Here is a 22,102-nt window from a genome sequence, read left to right as displayed (position 1 = left end):
TCAGTTCCACAAGTAACACATATAATGCTCCATCTAATATGTGAAATCTCAATAATATGCATATGCATACCATGAAACAATCAGGCTCAAACCGTAATATGTGGTTCAGAAAGCATTTTATAATAGAAATTAAATATTTCATGTCCAAGTACAGGCATCACAAGCAGAGTATAACACAGATTTGCAGTATTAACACATGTAAAGCTCCATCTAACATGAAATCTTGAATCCATACGTATTCATATAAAAAACATTCAGGCTTACAACTATGTAGTTGAGCAAGCACGTATAATAGCAGTACCATTTTTAAGGTCACTAGTGATCTCAGTAACAGTTACATTTTTCATAGTTAAAAACAAGCATCACAAGCAAGCATAACACAGTTTTCCAACATTAACAAATGTACTGCTCCATCTTCTATGAAATTTTCAACTCCATACACATTCATATCCCAAACCAATTGTGCCTACACCTCAACATGTGGTTAAGAGAGAATTTGTAATAGCAGTTGAATTCTTTAATTTTTCAAGCCAACAGGGAACTCAGGAGTTCATGTTTTCTGCATGCCAAAATGCATGAGAAAAAATGTACAAGTATGACAAGGAAAGGTATAATAGAGTTCTACAAACTTAAAAGTTCAAAGAAACTATGACAGTCATCTGCCAAATGAAAACATCACACTTGATTCTGCATCTGAAAAATGAATAAAAATTGAACACGGGCATTTATTAACTCAGAACAATTGTGTTCCTAAATATCATAAATATAGGCTTAAAGATGAACTAAATGGCACATTCAATGAAATATTTTTCCATTTGAACTAAGCATGCATGCAATACGCCTCATATGCACATATACCTATTGGGCTCTGTATCTAAAAACTTCGTTGTTTTCTCTTAAGCCAAATGGGGGGGTCTTTGTCAGAACATCTTTTGTGGAAAACAAATCCCAGGGATCAACCCATCAGTCATACAAATTGTGGATAGTAAATAATAAAAACACATTTTCTCTAATCACCAACAACCTATTGCCCTCTAAGCCTGTTAAGAAAATACCGAACTCTGACATCAAAGGTCATTCATGCTTATTGTACAAGGAATGTCAACAAAAACAAATGAGTCAAGTTACTTCTAGAAGCTCATAAAGTGCATGCTTCAAGGTACAAACTGCGATTCTACTCCCACTTCACAACCACAAGGAAAGGTACAGTGCTAATACTATCAAAAAGATAAAATTTGGGCATGTGAAGCGAGATTGTAGGAAAAGCTAGCATGACATATTCCAGAGAAAAGATGCCTATGTGGTGACTAATGCTAAGGAAGACAACGATGAGGATCTGCATAAATGGCATTTTCAAACTATATTTAAAGCAATTTTTGACACTTTGTTTAAAGCAAAGTTGAAAATCGTGTTCTCTGCAACTAATCAGCAAGGCAAAAAAAGAAAAGGGAAAATATCTCTGTAGTTAAATTGGTAACATTTTGGGAAAATATCAGGAATTTTTAAAATGACTTAAATTTAATTGGAAATACATTTATTTTTTCCAAAATTCAATAAGGAGATGCACTAATGAGTAAGTATATGAGTAAACAAGCCCAAAAAGCTGGTCTAGATATATATAAATGTGATATGCAAAAAAACTGCATCCTCATGTGGAATGTCTATGGCTGGTAGCCATAGTCAAAGACTATAAACTCTGAAGCAAACTAAAAGTAGCAAATTATCTTTATAAAAATATAAGCAAATACAAATGTCAAGTACAATATGAAAATAGTCTACACCTTCCTCTTCCACTTCCAAGTAGCTCTAGTAAAAACTATGGGAGTAGTGGGAGGGTGTCTAGCCCTAGCAGTCCACTGTGGCTGTGGTTATGGCTGTGACTCAATATCCATCTTGAATGTAGTTGGTGTTGGCACTGGCAATGACTCATCATCTGTATCCTCACTCTCAATGTCCTTAGTGTCCTCACTCTCACTACCCTCATCCTAAATGTCCTCTACTAATTGCAGTGCAAAACCACCCTCCTTTGAATCTAGATTTGCTTGAAAATTTTCTTTGAATCCCCACTTTGAATCCACTTCAAATCCACTTACGATCGATCTTCAAGGCTCCCAATGACTATTTATCTCCATCAAAACCCTTCTTCTTTGCTCGAAAGGCAGCAAATTGTAAAATGGGCCACTAAATGATATCTTGCTAGGCATCCTAGTTTTACGGGTGTTGCTTGTGAGATTTTTTCAAATTATTAGATGTATGCAACTTCTTGAGAGAAGTATGGAACTTCTTGCCGATAATTTGAAAACTTCTCAAAATCAACTTCTAGCAATCTTGTTTTCCAAAACTTCTTGCAAGGAACGAAGTTCTCTATCACTTCTTGGCGAGATTTTGATCTGTGGTTGAAAGCACATCTGAACACTTCATCTGTCAAAAGACTAGTACGTCAAGTTTACTAGTGAACACAAAATCTTTGTAATGCTCCAACTTATTATCAGCACACCATGGCTCAATTTGGAGAGTCTTGTTTGAATGCCTAGTAGGATGGCATCTTCCTCCAATGAGTTTCGCGAAAACAAAGAAGGGATCAGTGGCCTTGCACTTCCTCACACCACAAAAGGAAATCAATTCTTCATGAAGCCTTGGAGAAAAGAAGTTTTCACTAAGCTTCTTAATTCCTACGCAATAATCTTACAGGAGTTGTTGAAGGACAACCTGGTGACCCTCACTAAGACTCAACCTCTTCAAGATTGTTAGGAATAACAAGGCAACACTTAGGGTGGCAGGATGCTTTAAAAAATTCCCCACCATTAGAACTTAAACTAAAAGATAAACATTAATGCACAATAGATAGCAACACCATAACACATAGCCAGATTTTTGCATGGAAACCTTGCTAGAGGAAAAACCATGGTGCAGATCAAAAGCACTACATAATGTACCCACACATATACCATGTTAAAGGTAGAAGGGGAATGAACATGCATTTCAGCAGACTGCCTAGACCTCACTACTCAAAGATACAAAAGGGCAACAACCCTGAGATTACAACAAGGTAAACCCTAAGATGTTTTCAGTAAGTTGATTAATTCCTATGCAAGTATCCTACAAAAGTTATTAAACGACAACCTAGTGACCCTCGAGAATTAACCTCTTCCAAGCAACCGTGCATACTATTGATGTAAGTTTGTGACCATTGCAAATGCAAGATAGAGTACATGTTTTTTTGTCCTCCCTCAAATAAGGAAACCTTATATGCTAAACAATTTCACACCATGTGATCAAATAAGGCAACCAAAAGCTTAGCATTGTGAATTAATGACTTTGTGTTGGATATAACTCAATGAATGTGATGTGATTTGTTGGTAACCACGAGGGGACTTACACTATTCATCTAATAGTACTTCAACTTTCTAAATGCAAATGATTTGACAATTCAATCTTTTCAACTAATCCTAATAAAACAAAGTAGAAAAAGGATCCACTTTAAGAAGCCAAGACAACTCTATCTCATTCTATCAATGCATGAGACTATTGATGATGAGGTCAAACTAACTAGCCCTTGCTTTGCCAACTAATATAACTATGCAAAGGAGGGTGTTATTTCCTAAGGACGTGTGCATAATCTTCAAACTACTCATGCACATTAAACCATAAAACATGTGAATCAATGAACATGAAGCAATTGGCATAAGTGTCTATGATGGAGTTAAATATAACCTTGCACTGTTATTTTCAGTCAACAAGTACTAAAAGAGTGACAACACAAGTTTCATCATGAACCACCAACAATTAGATCTTTCATCTTCTACTCAACTACTCAATAACTTCCACTCAACATAAACAAATCCAAGCTAAAAGCAGGAAACAATGCAACACTCCAAATTAACACAAGTACCACCATGAAACAAGGAAACTACAAATACTTTGGTAGTATCTAAACAACAATTTATCCAAAATCTCCCTTTACAAATGATTAATGCAAGTCTTATATATGCATGGATGGCTCAAATTGATTTGAGATCAACAACCCAAATTATTTAAATATCCCTAATTAGGGTTTGCCCTAACTACTACTTGCAAGCATTAAATATGAGCCAATGAAAATTATTACATTGCTTGGTCATGTTGAGGATCGACAAATGAAAAAATGCAATAGAGATAATACAATAAATGCATTCCACTTGGCAACTTGATATCTTGATTAGTTGAACTTGAACATGTCAACCTGCAATCTAGTGGTTGATTGAAGATGAGTGGCCACCACCTCGTCATATTTATCTTGTTATGACTACACTTCATCCTCTTCATTTGGACATCTTCTCATTGAAATGTTCTTGAAATAGTGCTTGTCTTGATATCTTGGGCTTGATCCTTCCTTTAACTTGAACTCATTTCCCTTGTTTGGGCTTGACTATGATGTCTGGCCATTATCTTCCATGCAATCACTTTTGTCTTTCAATTTGGTTTTCATTTTAACTTTCCTTATTCCATAAGATGTGTCTAGTTACAATTTGATCATCACCCTTAGCTGAGGTTTCAAAAAAAACCAGATATCCAACATTCACCATCACATCAATTGGGCCTTCTTTTTCCATGTTGCTTTGATGTTGTCATAACTTCCCTCTCAAGCACTATTGACTTAGGCCATTGCACTTGCAAGTTGATAATCCAATCTTCTTCACTTTCTCAGCAAAGGACTTGCAACTACTTTACTGATGGTTTTGTTTTGACCTATATATTGCAATCATCTCCATCTGAAAATCATATTATTTTTATTAGAAGTATTTTGGTAAGAGGTTGGTCATTAACATTTTTAATCAAACTTGAAAGAATTCAAATTGTGAAGATGTCTTCCACAGGATTCACAAAATTAAAACCTTATGCATCTTACGAAATCAACTTCCAACTGTTAGTCTAAGTCATGATTTTCTAAGTTTGAAGCACCCAACTTCCCCTTGAACACACCCAACAAAGGATTAGTTCAATCAGGGCTTCATCTTATATTGATACCTTTTAACAAGGTCAATCTCCTTCGATGAGATTTAACAATTTAATCTCAACTTTGATTTTCACCTACTCTTAACTTTGGTCGACAATTTGGTAATTTTTTTTGGGATTGCATTTGAATGGAACCAAGATTAGGCAATTAGCCTTTCTTTCATATGCATCCCTTCTAATATTCTTGGTGATTGGGCTTAAGGAGACCAACATGTCCTTAGGTGTTTTAAATTTGATTTGACCATCACTCTTTCCTTAGAAGGCCGACTTGATTGCATTTTGATTTATTTTGAGCACCTTTCTCCATGGTCAACTTAGTTTGCATTTTCAAGTTTTTCCTTCAATGAGGGTTGACAATCATTTGCATTTTCACCTTAGTGTAAAGCATTTTGCATTCTAGAATTCACCCCAAGTGTTGAGCAGAAATCACCATGTTCTTGGGCTTGAAACCATGATGGTTGGAATTTGGACATTGTTTGGGCTTGGAGTTCCAAAGGAAGCTTGGAACTTTGACCTCTCTTGGGCTCCTTATCAAAATCAATTTGCCTAAATCACTATGTTGAAAGGATATTTCATTTTTGACTTGTCCTTGGATTTTTAGTTAAAATATTTATTAAATTTCAATGCTTAACTTTGATTCATACAAATGTTTGCTACAAGTCAAAAGTTTGCTTGCAAAAGTACAACAATCAAATTGGATCGTTTAATGTTTGGCAATTTTATGCGCATAACTTGATCACACCTCCCATTCAAGTCTATTCTTGATTGCAAGTCAAACCTCACCATTGGTTTAGAAATTTGACCCCAATAGCTAGGCTGAAATCACCATGCCTTTGGGCTTGAAGCCCCAAAGAGAGGTCAAAATTTCAACTTATCTTGGGCTACTACATTAGGCTCAACTTCAAAAATTTCACTTAGTGTTGGATACTTCTCTTGCAACACCCAGATTTCATCTTGTTTTCAGTCTTTCATTTCAACATTCAAAATAAGATCCTCTTCACTTAATTGAAATTTGCATAAGGATTCCGTGAAAGTGTATTGTCTTGAAAAGCCAGCACCCATAATTGGATGCTTAATTAAGCCCCATTTAGGTGGTTTCAAGATTTCATGTACATGATGCTTGACCCGATTACCTATCTCCCCCTAATTTTGCACCTATCATATCTTCTAGGCTTCCCATTTGAATAATGCTTAATCTTTGTCCCACTCAGCATTCAAAACAAGCTTTGAGCATAGCAGGGCATCTTTATTCCAATTTGCACATTAAGAAAAGGATAATTATAATACCTTGCATTTTACCCTATATATACCATCTTTTCTTTATGTACATTTTGTTGAACCCGATACATGACATTTCCATTTTCATTTTGGTGTTGGATACCATTTATGTATATTGGATCCTCAATCTTGTTTTATAAATAGATGTATTGTTAATATGAATTTACATGCAATTATGTTTTTTAACTCCATTAATTTTTACATTCCTCTTTCAAATTTCATGCTTGCATTTGCTAAATGTATCTTTCATTTCTTCTATTGTCTATGAGAATTATAACGTTAAGCCCTACCTATAGTATTTTTGTTAGGAGAAGTCTCAAACTTATGGGCTCCTTTGATTCTGAGACGTCCTTATTTCCTAGGAATCTTGATGAGACACACATGCCAACTAATGACATTCCTACAATTGTTGAGAATCCTTCTTCTCACTCTTCTCATGATGAAAATGAATATTTAAGAGCTCCTCCTACTTGAGTGCAAAATCACTCCCATGAGTTTCAAAATTTTGAACATGGTTTAAGTCCAAAAAATTCAAATTTGCAAGTTATTTCCTTACTAGAAGGTTTAAGGAAGTTGATGCACAATGGTGAACATGGTATCAACTTGTTAAAAACTATTTCCCATTTCATTGATAGTAATCTTGAACCTTTGAAGGATTGTGTTCAAGATCTAGGATTAGGTCAACCTCCAACTACTGTTGAGACTTCCCACCTCTTTACCTAGTGTTACTACTTGTGATCCACCTCTCGTGACTACATCTACTTCAAACATTATTCTCATACATCTTAGTCTTGGAAGCATTCCTAATCCTATTGTTTCTCCTCTTTCCAGTATTCCATGTATTTCACAACCTTCATCCATACCTACATACAACAATGTTCCATTTGCATATTTCAATGTTCCTTATATTTCTCACAATGGTCCTTAACATTTTACATACGTCTCATACCATACTCTCTACCAAATCCACTACCAATTCTCTAGCTCAAACCATTTCATCCTTGCACAACAACAAATAGCCTCTATGAATCAATTCAAATCTAACATTCCTACATGTGGAATTCCTAACCTTTGTCCTTGAGCATTATCCATGTTGTTATCCATCAATACACAGAAATACTTCACTTACTTACATTGTTGGAAATGATTGAAAAGATCATGAGGAAAATTGTTGGAATGATCATATGCAACTGGTAAAGAATGTTCTCAATCATTGTTTTGTCATCGATGTCAAACTTGCTACTTGCAGGAATGACAATTGCTTTAGTGATCCAAATACTATCAATTGGTTGATTGACAAGGAGGAGGCAACCAATAAGATGTAACTAGAACACCTAGAGAAAGGTTGAAGTTATGATGTTGTAATGAAGTCCAAGGATCAACTAAGTCATTGATGAAAAAGTGTATTGATGACATACTCTAAGACACAGAGAATAGGCACATTGAAACATATCAAAGATGTAAGGTTTTAGCTAAGTCATTTGTAAAGACTAACTGAGATCATTAAGGAGCCGAACAAATTCCTAGTTGAAGCCGAGCAAGTGCCGAGTGAACTTCAGATGCCGAGCCAAATCAAGTGCCGAGTGCCAAACAGAATCAAGTGCCGAGTGCCGAGCAGAATCAAGTGTCGAGCAAATACAAGTGCCGAGTAACACAGAGGTGCCGAGCATCAGTAAACCAATAGTGCCGAGTTGCTGCATTATTTCGAAAATCGAAGATTCGCCAAATCTAAGCCGACAAGGTTGTTATCTAAAAATCTGTGAATTAAATGGAAGATAAGAATGATGAGCTGGTGGCACAAAAAACCATGTAGAACGTTTTTGGAGAATACAACTGGACTCTAGACGAAGTTTTCTAGATAAAAGCAAGATATGGGGTAGATACATTGTATCCTACCTAATCCATCTGAAACCCTAAAGTTGGAAAGGGAGAATCGAGCGGCAAAGGCAAACTAGATTTCTATTTAAGGAATCATAAGGTCATGAAGAAGAATAGAAGACGTCAAGCATGAAAGCATAAAGTGTTGAAGGAGGTGCTAAGGAGGAAGAAAGCACAGTTACTCTGCTTCAACAGATGACCACAGATATGGATGCATTGGTATGATGAGTAAGAAGACTCAAGGAGACAAAGCTTGAGATGACAAGCTATAAAAACTGAAGTGATTAAAAGCCAAGCAAAAGGACTGAATTGAAGAGTGATCTGAAATCTGCAAAGTATGTTGTAAGTTGTATCAGATCAACAATCCATTATTGTTACTCTCTAGCAATTGTAACAGATAGTTTAAATCCTATGGACTTAGGTTGGTTTAATAGCCATGTTGTAAATCCTTTAACAGGGTGACATTCCAAGTGAATGTTCTAAAGTCCTTTGATCAGGCCCATTCCTAACAGTTTGGTGAAATCCTCTAACAAGGTCACATTTAATAGTGTGTTGTAAGCCTTTAACAGGGCAGGCTTTTAACAGGGCATCACTTTAGAAGAGTGAATATCTAGTAGCATGTTACTGGTGGTTTTTCCCAAATTGGGTTTCCACGTAAATCATTGTGTCATGTGTTGATCTTGCTTATTTTATTCCTACATGTTGATTTGTTGTAACTTGCTAAGATGGTTGATTGAAGTTTGGATGGATGAAAAGTGTATGGATTCATCATAAGTAGAGAAAAAAGCATTATTAGGGCATTTGGACCTTGAATAACTGATTCACCCCCTCCCCCTCTCAGTTATTCTAAAGAATTCTAACATACATTAGTAAGGTGACCACTTGACCCATGTTAAGACCTTTCAAACATTTTGTAGTGACTTTTCATTTTATCATAAGTTCATGGCTAAATTATTAACTAAACCCTTTCAAAAGAAAGCCTTGCAATACCTCCTTCCATTGATTCGGTCCAAATATATGTTACTGCTTTCATTCAACAATTTCAAAGCAATATTGGTCCCAAGATTCCGTTGACTGATTTAATGCATTGTAAACAAAGTGTTAAAAAAATGATTGATTTCATTGGTAGATTTAAGCATTTACATTGATGCGCAAATGGCAGCATCATTCGAGGGTGTGGCTCCTCTGTCATCTTATTTGGAGCTTCTCGTAATTTTACATCTCTTTCTAAATCTTTGCATAATTTGATGTTGAAGTTGATTAATGCTAATGTCTTGACACCTCCCCCATTTAGTTAATTGATCCTTCCAAACAATTCAACCAGAACAATTATCCCCAAAAAAAATGGCAATATCATTGTCAACCAGATCATGATGCTTAAAAGTGTTTCCATTTGAAATCCATTGTTCAAGACCTCATTGATTCTAATGTTATACATGTTGAGGATGTTAATGGTCGAAAACAAATCTGTTGCACTTCCCAACCAAAACTTCCAAATTTACACCAATCTTTTGCCTTCCCATTCAACCAATACCATTGAGTATATTCCTTCTTTCAGTTCTTCATCTACCCATGTTGTTGACTCTCCTAAAATTATGAGTTATGACACTAAGTGTACTAAAGCCACCAAAGTTGTCAATCTTATTGATCAATCCCAACCTAAACCCAAACTCAAACCCAAACTGGATCTTTGCATTACATATGATTCTAGGGAGACTACTAGAGCACCTAGCGGTCCTCTTTACATAGATGCAAAGATTAATAATTTTCCCTCTCACAAAGTCCTTATAGATCCTACTTGCATGGTGAATATTATAACTCCAAAACTTCTTTACACTAGACTAGTCTAGGAAGATTTTTATGACAAATCTGATATGATGATTAAAACATTCAATGGTTTCACTTATCCTTTCCATGGTTCTATTAGTCTTTCCATAGAAGTTGGTAAGAAAATATTAGATGTCAAATTTGTGATCATCCCAAATTCTCATCAGTTTCAAGTTAGACTTGGCCTTCCTTGGCTCACCTCCATGAAAGATATAATCTCTCCTACCCAAAAGTTTTTGAAATTTCCTAGTGATGGAGAAATTTTCATGACAAAACATAGACTCTATCAACGTCTCGTTTCTCTACGGAACTTTGACCTTGACTTATTTGGCCTACCATGTCTCAACCAGTCCAACTCGAGTAGATAATGATTTCTTATTCTATCATAAATTTTAAATTTAGGAGACTTGTGAACTTAGCAACTACTAACCTATAGATCTATTTCCTTGCCCTGGACCTAGAATTCTTCCTAACCTTCTACACCTCTTATTTATGCTTCAATCCCACATACTATTTCATATAAACACTTTGCAACTGCTATCTATCAACCTAGTGCAAAACCTTTTATTCTTCCTCCTAAAGAAAAAAAGGACCTGATGTTGATTGATCCTAAACCAAATTAAATTTCAAATAAAACCAATGTAATTGTTGTGCTTTTGACTGTCATTGTAAATGTCATGCTAAACTCTTTTGGCATGCTTCCCAAAACCTTTACTCCCCTGAGAAACCTATTGATACTTGTGTGCCCTTCGATCAGCCTATGCATAACCCGAAGGAGGAAGTTAATTTTAAAAACATGAAACTGAATAACCATGATGATTCTATTCAAATTAGAGATCTTGTTTTGATTAATTTCGATGAAGAAGATACTCTTGATGATTTTAATGTTTCTAATGCAAATGATGTTCATGCAAGTGATTTTGATGTTATGTATGAGCTTACTGACATTAATCATGATTTATCAACTAGATTTTCAGCAAAATTATCTCTTGTTCCTACTGACAAACAAAAAGACTCATCCTTAGAGCATGGTCTTTGTTTAGAACTTTTATCGTTCTATATGTCATGCTTGATGTTGCTCCTCTTGTGTGTTGCCTACCTTCGCTAAACATTATAGACCAATATGTACAAATCAAGATGGGTCTTGATCAACTCCTCTTGTGTGATGGATTCATTTGCATTTGTCTATTGTAATGTATTTCCCCTTTGATTTGTTACTTGTTATATGTTTTGTTTAGATTTCTTTAAATGATCCCTGTTACTCCATTGGTGCAAGGTGATAAAGGAATCATCCTTCCTAACTTTCTTCTATTTGTATCTCATTTCTTATGACATATACATTTTATCTTATACATGTGTTACTGTTCGCAAATATGCCTTTGTTTTCTCTAAGTAGGGATTATACAAGATAGTAGCTATCATTCTTTTTGGTCACCTAATATTGGCCCAAAAAGACTTTCTTTGTATCTCTTACGTGGAATTCTTTCATTACACTTGAAGTTCTATTATCTTTGGGGGATCATGACAATTCAATTTGATATAATTGTGATATACATCAATCACCCTTCGTACACATGCAAGCCTCTGTCTTCGTGATCTTCATACACGTACACCACTTTTGTCGTCTTATTTCGTACGGTTGGCCTTGTGTGGTTTTTGGGTTGCTTCCTCATATTGCCCTTCCTTTACAATGTAGTCGTCGCCTTCTTGTGCTTGCCTAAGCGAGCTCCCTTCTTTCTAGTACAGGTTAATGTATACGAGCTTGACTATGTTCTTTAATCAGGCTTATGTGGTCTTACCACCTACTTCATTTAGGATTAGGTTTCCCTAATTGTTTTTTCAACCTTTAGTTGTACTTTCTTTTCCTTTGGTTTGCTCAGCTTTAATCTTATTGCATTCACTTTCTTTGTTCATACAAAATATACCTATTAGTTCTTTATGTCTTCGTGATGTTTGTTTTTCGTCTTAGCCACTGTAGGCCCCTCTGACAACTCTTCTTGTTTATGTTTTATTCCCCTCGCTTCATGACTTCAAACCTTTACTTCTAACGCGTACTGTCATATAGAAGTGCCTAGGAATGAGTGGTAGCATTAATTCTCGCAGCATGTTCCAAGTATTCCAAATCAAATAAAAAATCTTGTGAGGGGGCGTATCCCACCCCTTTAAAACTCCCATTTATACACCTCCCTCCATATCTTTGGTACCACTCTACTTCTTCCCCATTTACTATTGGAGGTTATGTTGGATTAGGGCTCACCTTCCATAATGCATTAGATTTCTTATTGTAGGGTGCTTCTTCCCTTTCATTCTTGCACTTCTAGATCATCTCATTCATATATTTGTCTCCTTCGCAAATGAATGAATCCTCTGCCTTTACTACTTGCTTTCAAGGGTGGTCCCACGTCACACGATATTCCTCCAAATCAATTTCTCCCTCTATGTCTTACTGTCATATCGAAGTGCCTAGGAATGAGTGGTGGCATTGATTCTCGCAACATGTTCCAAGAATTCCAAATCAAAAACATATTTCGCAAAGGGGTGTATCCCACCCCTTTAAAACTCCCATCTATACACCTCCCTCCATACCTTTGGTACCACTCTACTTCCCCATTTACTATTGGAGGTTATGTTGGATTAGGGCTCACCTTCCATAATGTGTTAGATTTCTTATTGTAGGGTGCTTTTTCCCTTTCATTCTTGCACTTCTAGATCATCTCATTCATATATTTGTCTCCTTAGCAAATGAATGAATCATTTGCCTTTACTACTTGCATTCAAGGGTGGTCCCAACGTTGCACTATATTCCTCCAAATCAATTTCTCCCTTTACGTCTTCCCTATGTCCATCCTCCTTGGGTGAGTGCTTCTTTGCTTATTCTTTCTCTACTTCTCTGTTAATATCATATGCGATAAATCCTTCACTTCTTCCCTCGTAGGGTTCTCTCAATTTACAATAGTCGTTAATCCTTACAAAAAGCGCAAGAGGAACAAACAAAGCATAAGATGTTTGTGTACTTGGAATTAGTACTGCTTCAACATGTTCTCTTACTAACCTTTCTTCAGGGTCTACCATTGCCTTCTCCCAAACTTGATCTGGCCTATTAGGTTTGAGATTGATTACTAGATCTTCTTCTATCACTCCTTGGTTGCTAATTGTCCAACCACCTCATACCCCAACGTGTTGATCCCCATTGTGTGATCTTTCGTTCTTGGTGGCCTTTAGTTTAGATCCGTTTGTAGATTCCTTGATACGTTTGTTGTCTAGTGTTGAAAATTTCACAACCCTATTGTCTCCTACTTCTCTTATCATGTAGGGTCCTAATCAATAGACTTTAAACTTACCACAATTGATTTTGTTGCAGCCATCACATTTGAGAACTAGCTAGCTTGGCCAAAAGTTCATTATGGGTAGGTGTTTATTGTGCCAACATTTTGTTCGATGTTGGGCTATGTAATAACCCCAATAGGTTATAACTTCTTCCAACACCAAAAATCTTTATACTTCAGTTGTTTGACATTTCGTCAAACACTTTGCAAGCAAGGGTCCTCTGACTGATATAACTTTTCAGATTGCTGCAGTGATTCTTGTTTGGATTTGCCTCAAAGAGAATGCTTACAAAAGACTCCAAATTGTCTAAACAATGACCTAACATAAATATGCAACTAATTTTGGCAATAGTAAATGCATATATGAGTTCTAATCATAAAAATGATCACCTACAGCCAACTAGTATTTTAACAAACAGTTGGTATGCAAGCTAACTGGCTCATTAAAAATGATATATTAACGCTCAAAGACAACTATTAATGACCAGCAATTGTATCTCCTTAATTGAGAATGAGTATCCAATACAATATTCATACTAAGGTAGCCAAGACTCTTGGCATTTACAAAGATATCAAAATATGATGATTGCTGGTAAAGTAATATGCACCTACAGCTGCCAATGAAAACTAATGCAACACTAAATATCTATCTTCAATACTCCCCTACAGCAATACGCTAATCACATGCATGATTAAATACAACTAAAGCCATGGATTGCTGATACCATTGTGAGGAATGTAAAAATGAATGATGTATCTATTAATGAATGATAGGTCTGATATGAAATGACAATTACAACAGCACTCTATAGTGAAAGGCAACTATGAAAATACACATCAGACCTGGCATATGAGGTCGCCTTAGAGAATAGATGTATTGCAATACCACTGAACAGAAAATAACCTCCTCAAATGCCCAAGTCGTGCCTCTCTAGCTGCCGCCCCTGATTGTAGATGGTTGTAATAATTTTCTTTGCTTTTTCGAATTTGCTTTTTCGGATTGCTTTTTTTTTGGATTGCTTTTCCGGGCCTGCTTTTTCAGTTCTGCTTTTTTGGCCTGCTTTTTTCAGACTGCTTTTTCGGCCTGCTTTTTTCGAACTGCTTTTTCGGCTTGCTTTTTGTATTCAAATATTTTTCCTCAATGTAGCACAAATAGAAGACTGAAGTATCATCCTCCCAGCTGCAATAATTCAAGTGATATTTCACACCCTCAAAATTGCGTACCAATTGAGAGTTTTCGTTCTCAATGGCCAGTTGTGACTATTACAGAAACCCTAGGCTCCACAATGCACATCAACAAACATCAACATCAACAACAACAAATCTGGATGATTAGAATGAAGCCCAGGGTGCCTATTTATTCTTTTTCTCTACTTTCTCCAGAAACTTCTAGAACATTATTTTATTTTATCTACTAGTGACTTTATAAAATATTTTATAATTCAAGTCACTTTATTAAATTAATTAAATATAAAGTTACCTTTTCATATTTATTTATTTGATAACTTTATAAATAATTAACTTAATACCACTTATTTATTTAATTAAAATAATTAATTAGTCATCCTCATAAAATATTCATTATTTTGGACAACCTAATTAATTAAATTAATTAAATCAAATTGCCTCCAAAATGGGGACATGACAAGCTACCTCAGTTGACCATTGCAAAGTCATTCGTCTTTCTTCCAATTTCATCAAGTTGATTAACCGTTCCTTTAGGTTATCAATATCTCCCCATCTATTCTCCACTACCACCTTGAGACTTGGCACCATGTATTCTACTAGTACGACAATCTCCAGGTCTTACATCAACTGGAAGGGTGTGTGGCTCATTGTTGCTTTATAGGTTGATCGGTACGCCTAGAGTACTATAGGTAGTCTTTCGTCCTCCTCGCCTTCTTCTACCCTACATGTCTTATATACAATTGACCCAATATTTTATTGGTGGCTTCAGCTTGCCCATTGGCACGTGGGTTGTACGAGCTTGACAAATTGTGGAATATGTAGAACTCCATGGTCATAGTCCAGATTACCTGATCAACAAAGTGTACAATTTATTCATATAAGAATCAAGCAAGAATTATTGCAGTTGTCTAGAAGTGCCCTCGCCTCTACCCATTTAGTTGATTATTATGTCGCCACCACAATGTAGCTGCAACATCTCATCATACTCGTTCTTAGAGGCCCCACAAAATATAACCCCCATCTTTCGAACAATTTCTGGGATTGTAAAGGGAACAAGGGCATAAATTCTCTTTTGAGAGTTTTTCTCGTCCTTTGGCAAGTGTCACAATCCAACACCCATGCCTTTACATTTGTACATAGTGTTGGCCACCATAATCCAAGGAGTGACACCTTCCAAGTTGTATCATCTAGACCCATGTGTCCTACTCAAGGCCTTCATGTGCTCTTGTAGTACAATGGGAATTTCCTCCTCCATGATGCATCCACGAAGTACATGGAATGGTGCCATTTTGTATAAGAACCCTTGGATGAGTTGATATGTCTTACTTTTATAAGTCAACTTTCTTTTCTCATTTAGTGGCATTTCATGTGGGGATGAGCTCGTAGAGAGGTACCTACCAATACGTTCATACCAGGAGGGTAAGATGGCTATCTGGAACAGGTGAGTATCTAGAAAATCTTCATTCACCCCTTTTGCAAGCTCATTTGATTTCCATGATAGATGATCTTCTGTGACATGGCTCCTGCCAGGTCGCACAAAAATAGTGAAAGCAAATTCTTGGCGTAGGAACGGCCAATTTGCTACGCCTCCTTTGTATTATTGCTTTATTCACGAGAAACATCAGTGCTTGATGATCTATATTAAAAGTAAAGGGTGTGGCTAAAAGATAATGTCATAACTTTTGAAATACGTACACCATACCTAGCGCTTCCATTTTTGTGATATTGTAGTTTATTTCTGCTTTTGACAATAGCCGACTAGCAAAATATATTTGATGCTCTAGTCCTCTTATGCCTTATTGAGCCAAAGTAGCCTCGATGACTTAGTTAGAGACATCCACATGTACATGGAATTCCTTGTTCCACTTCGCAAAGAAAAGGTTTTTATTGGTGCCCCTAACAACCTTGACTTCAACTCCTTGAATGCAGTGGCTTGTTCTATCCCCCATATGAATGGTTCTCTCTTCCTTGTGGATTTCTCCAAAGGTAAGAAAGTTTCTGCAAACCCTTTGATAGACCACCGATAGTATCACAGATGATCCAAAAAAGACTTGACCCCTATTACATCCTTTGGGTCCTCCATCTCAATAACTACTTTGATTTTATCTAGGTCGATCTTTAACCCCTCCTTACAGACGATGTGACCAAGCAGCTTGCCTTGTGTTATCATGAACTAATATTTCTTGAGGTTCAATTCGAGGCGTTCCCTTCGACACCACTCCATGCACTCCCATAATGTTGTGAGGTTCCTTGCCACTAAATATTGACCAGTCAACCAAAAATGCCTTCAAGTTTCCAATAGACAAATTGTCGAAAATTTGGAGTATATTTCTTTGAAAGCTGGTTGGAGTGTTGCATAAGCCAAATGGTGTCCAATTATATGCATACGCTCCACCTTCCACCACAAAGGTAATTTTTAACTTTAATTCCTCAGCAATATTGCTTTGATTGTAGCTTAAGAATTCATCCATGAATGAGTATATTTCATGTCCTTCCACCTCCTACAATATACCATACGTGAAGTGGAACGAAAACAGGTCTTTAATTAGGACTGTATTTAGGCATTGGAAGTCTACATAGATCTTGATCAAATTCACTTCTTTAGAGAGAGGACAATTGGTGACATCCACTCACTTGTCTATACTTTAAAAATAGTTCTAGCTTCCAACATTTTACCAATTTCCTCTTGTATCTTTGATGCATAGATTTTATTCATATAGTACAACCTTTTTCATATCAACCTTGCTCCTAGTACCATGGGTATTTTGTGTATACATAATTCTAATGGCACCACCTTTAATCTTTGTATGTCAACGCGAACACATCTTCATATTGAAGAAAGATTTTAAATGCAACTGCTTTTAGTACTAGGTCCCAATTGTCCCCCAATAGGATCACCTTCAAGCATTCTTCTTCACCCAGGTTTACTTTTTCTATATTTGGTTCCCTGTACTTGACTTCCTCATTTTTCTCAAATTGATGGGTAGGAGTCATCCACCCTTGCTACCCCTTCCTTATAATCCTCATATTTTGTCGAGTGTGTATCTATGTACTCCTCCATCTTTGTTATCTCCAACATGTGGCAACTCGGCTAGAGCATCTCATAATCCTCCATTTGCTAGTGGATTAATCCATTATGGGAGCTTGTTTCATCCTCGGAGCAGCTACCAAGTCTTAGTATGCCTTCATCTAGTTCCATCATTCCTTCCTCACCACACTCTCCTTCCTCCAAATGCAACTTCAATCGCGAATTCTTGGCTTATTGTTTGGCTCCGCAAATCAATGACATTTTTCCTTCGTTTTCAATGAATAACATGTTCTTCCAATTATGGTTGACCTTTGTTGTGATCAGCTATTCTCTACCAAGAAGAGTGTCGTATCCCATTTTTTCTAGGGCGATGACTACAAAATCTAGGAGCTATTATGTTCCAATGGTTAATTTATGGGCCATGAGTGTGCCCAGTGGTTCTATGCCATTGGGTCTACTCCTACCAAACAAAAGGTTGGCAGCCATAACAATGGTTTGCCCAAAGCCTTCCATGTCTTCTCCGGGAGTACATTTACTCTAGAGCCTCCATCCACAATGGTATTAATTAGTTTATGACCCTCGTGACCTCTATGTCCACTACAGTAAGGGTCCTTCCTATCTCCAACAACAAATTGAGAGGTGCGAGGTCCCTTTGTGGGGTAAGTCCTCTTCCAGCTTCTCCTTCCATGCCCTTGTCTTTCTTTGTATTGTTATTATTCTCTTCCACATTAGAGATTGCTACTCTTAATTGGGGTAATGTTTCATGTAGATTTGTTGCCCTTACTAGTACAATGGCTTGCAATATCTATTTATGATGTTGGCCTCTGTTGCTCAGAATATTTGTTGCCTCGTGAGTTTGTCTATACTCTTCTTCCACTGCCAATTGTGCTTCCTTCAATATTTCCTTTTTAGTTTGGGGATTCAACTACGTAGCTTTCTTTGCTTGGAGTTTGGTACTCACCATCACTCTCTCCTCTGGTTCTGTGACTTCTAGCATGTTCACAGTCTTCCCTTTCGATCATTTAGCATCTTTACAATTCCTCGACCCACGCCACTTGACAGTTATACTTTCGCCACTTCGTTAGCTTTAACATTATCGAGCGAAGTAGCCCCATCCATTGCATCTCTTGCATTGTATGATTGGGCACCCTTTCACATCGTACTAGGTGCAGCACTGTGGTGTGTTATTGTTGTAATTATTGCCTCCACATTTTTAATTTCGATAACCTCCTAGGGAGGCATTGCTAGTTATTACTCTAGATGATGTGTTGGGTGGGGTTGCTTGTTTTGTGGTTAGGAATACTTGCATACTCCTTACCTTCAAATTGTACACGCACTCCTTAAAGGAGTGTCCCATCACCTAATAGATGTCGTAGAATGATTGGTTTGGACAACTGGCTCCTGTATGCCTTTCGTTTTAGCATTATATGCACCATAGTTCTTTGTTATCATCTTTCTTTTTCGCCCATCATTTCCTTCATCATTTGCATCATGTCTTTGCGCAATGCCTAGATTGTTTGAAACTCTTCATCATTGTCCCTATCGCTGCTATCATCACTTACTTTCTTCTTAATTATTGAGGTTGTGTTCTCACTTTCGATATCCATCGGTTGATCAAAGACCTCCTTGTACGTGAAGGGGGTACCACCTTCATTTTCTTCCAAACGAATGGAGTTAAACCCTCCATGTGTTAAAATTAGAGCCCAAAAACTAATGATAAAATACAATAATCATGAAATCATTAGAGAGAAAATTGACACCAAAAGATATCCTGGGAAAACCCTTCAAGAATGAAGGGAAAAACCCAGCCACACAACAAAAATATATCTTTATTGAAAATGAAATGTCGAGTGTTCAATGCCCATTGCTAGATGTGATATATATAACTTAAGGAGACACTCTTTCCATATCAACCAAAGGTCTCTCTAGATTCCCAAAACATCACTCTATTACAATTATAATTACAACTCTTCAAATTTCCATGCCTCAACACATGTCGAAAGACAGGTCATTACACTTAATAAAACATAAGTGTCCTTTTTCCGCTGAAGGTGACAATAATGATAATAACATCCATATTTCAAGAGATAAAGATCTCTATCGCAGCTACAAACCTTACACCATGAACCACCTCTGTTTTAATCCATAGGTTGGTTTATTCTCCAACTTGCTTATGAGCTCCTTCAACATACAATCGTAGTCCTAAATAGTCTCACTCTTTCCTTGGTGTGTGTCATATATTACCTCTACTACCTTATCATCTTCCCACAACAACCTAAATTTTGCTTCAAAGGTTTTCTTCAAATTGTACTAGTTTGTCTTTTGTATGGTTGGAAGGTCAATGTATAAGTCAATGGCTATACCTTGTAGAGTGGCAAAAAAGGCCTTCACCCATTAATCTTCATCCTCCTCTTTAGTTGCCTTCTGAATGGTCACGCATGTCTTACAATCTCATGTTGGGTCTTCCGACCCATCACCATTAAATTTGGGAAACTTTTATTTGTTTGGAGTGTAAGACATTTTTCTCCTTTGATTGGTACCCTATGTATTCTCAAAATTAGGTGGGTCGGTTGTTCCTCGGTCCCCTCTTGGTACCTCTCCCGTATTGTTAGAATATGAGTCTTTCTATCTCCCACCGTCTTTGTCTATACCTTGGCGGTACTGATACTCCCTCCTTCCTGGGGTCTTTGACTTTGTCTGCCCTATCCTTACTTTGTTGGATATGGCTAGCCCCCTTATCCAAGATACCGTATTCTCCAATAACTCAATCATCTCTCCTTCCAAACTTCTTTTTTTGTCACTAGCTTTGATGTGCACAAAGGACTCTGTTTTCACCGCCCTCACTTCCCCAACTATCTGTGTCTACATCATTTAAGGTAGTACCACGTATTAATTATGCCTTGGCAACACCACTAAGTGGCAAGCCCTCCTTATGGTTCTTAATGGGTTTGTGAGGACTATAGGACCCTCCCACAACGCGTTGCAACCTTCGTCGTCTCTCTATCTATTGTTGGGTGCCTAAGGGTCATCTCATTCTGTCTTTGTGTTCCTCTCCACCATAGTTACACCGCCCTGGGGGACGGGGTGACAGTGAAACGGGGGGACAAGTTTTGGGGACAGGGGGACCTTAAATTGGGGACAATGGGGGGACGACGAGGAGATGGTGGCGGGGTACAAAAGGGGTTGTAAACACCATACATATGGTACTTAAAATGCTAGTTATAAAAAGATGTATTGCAATATAAAATGTAAAGATGTAAAAGAGTAAATGCTTGAATATTGCATTGAATTGGAAAATTAAACATTGAACATAAATGGTAGAATCAGAAAATAGTCAAAACTAGGACGTTACCCCATCCTTGGCGAAGGTGGCAAAATCTGGTGGCACTGCTGGGGATGGGAGAACGGAGTCCCTAAGTCCCCGATGTGTCCTCGTATCTAAGATGTAAGGCAAAAGGGGGGGGGGGTGTGTCCCTGTGTTACTATGCTCTCCACCTATTTGTGTCACGGAGTTCCTCCTCGCATCGGGTCCTTTCTTGGTATCGTTGTATTTGTTGTCTTCATTGTTCTCTTTGGATAGCCTCTCTCTCTTCTTCTATTCCCACCGACCTACATACCGGTAACCTCAAAAGGCTCTCGAAGTGATCTTACACTGCTTTGTTCACCATGAGTTCCACCATACTATACATGTGGGAAGAGCCCTATACTCTACCTTTTGTCGTACGTACTAGTCTACCACTATATCCTACACCTAAACGAGGTCATGTGTCAATTGATCCTCTCAAGTCACTTCCTCCTCAATGTCATTGTGTTATCATTACTTCCTGGTTAAAAGTACGACCACTATACCTCCATCCTTTCACCCATCACCTCAAGACCTCCAAGCTCGTACTAGGAAACAATGCTAGAAATGTTACGAGCCAAATATGGAAGTGATGTTATTACATGCCGACTATGTAATTGATCTTAACATTGTGCATATGTACTAATGTAGCAAGTTTATGATTAACAGAAGAACAACAAAAATAACAATGTCAAAGAAAACACATGACAATGGCAAAATATACTTTTATTCTAAATTGCCAGTTCGGATTTTGGTTCAGAGGCAGGTTCAACATTCGCGTTTGGAATTTGCTCAAAAAAAATTTGGTTTAAGTTTAGTATCGTTTTGTTTTTATATCTATGTAAAAATATGCTGCAACAAATAAGTTCACACACCACTATGCTAATATAAAGCTATGTTCCCCGAGGATGCATACCCAGCCTAAACCTGGCGTTTCAAGGACGGGGACGTCCCGAGGACGGGGGGACGAGTAGGGGACGTCCCCTAGCCGTCCCCAAAAAGTGAAAAAATGCAAGGGATGTCTTGGAAACTTGGGGACGGCAAAGGAAAGAAAGGGGGACGGCCAACCGTACCCGGTACGGAAAGGGGACGTTTGGAGGTCCCCTTTACGTATTGGGTACCGCTGGTCGTCCCCCTTTTTTGTTTGCATAAAATTAAAATATTTTAACATTAAAAAATATTTTTAAGCCTCCAACTTGGTCAGCCAGGTTGGCCCCACCCCTCCAAATGCCCTAAAAG

At 37.3% G+C, this 22,102-nt stretch overlaps 1 protein-coding gene across 3 annotated transcripts in view; it reads right to left on the bottom strand.

Annotated features, from left to right (window-relative positions):
- The window catches only part of LOC149572306 (putative GPI-anchored protein At1g61900), a 109,816-nt gene that overhangs the window by 56,871 nt on the left and 30,843 nt on the right, over positions 1–22,102 (bottom strand). The window lies entirely within an intron of this gene.

This window comes from Cupressus sempervirens, chromosome 2, assembly GCF_028749045.1.
Source record: "Cupressus sempervirens isolate cs-2001-9-10 chromosome 2, ASM2874904v1, whole genome shotgun sequence".
Classification (NCBI taxonomy): Eukaryota; Viridiplantae; Streptophyta; class Pinopsida; order Cupressales; family Cupressaceae; genus Cupressus; species Cupressus sempervirens.
The sequence above is the reverse complement of the archived record's forward strand: the minus strand, read 5'-3'. Positions and strand labels throughout refer to the sequence as shown.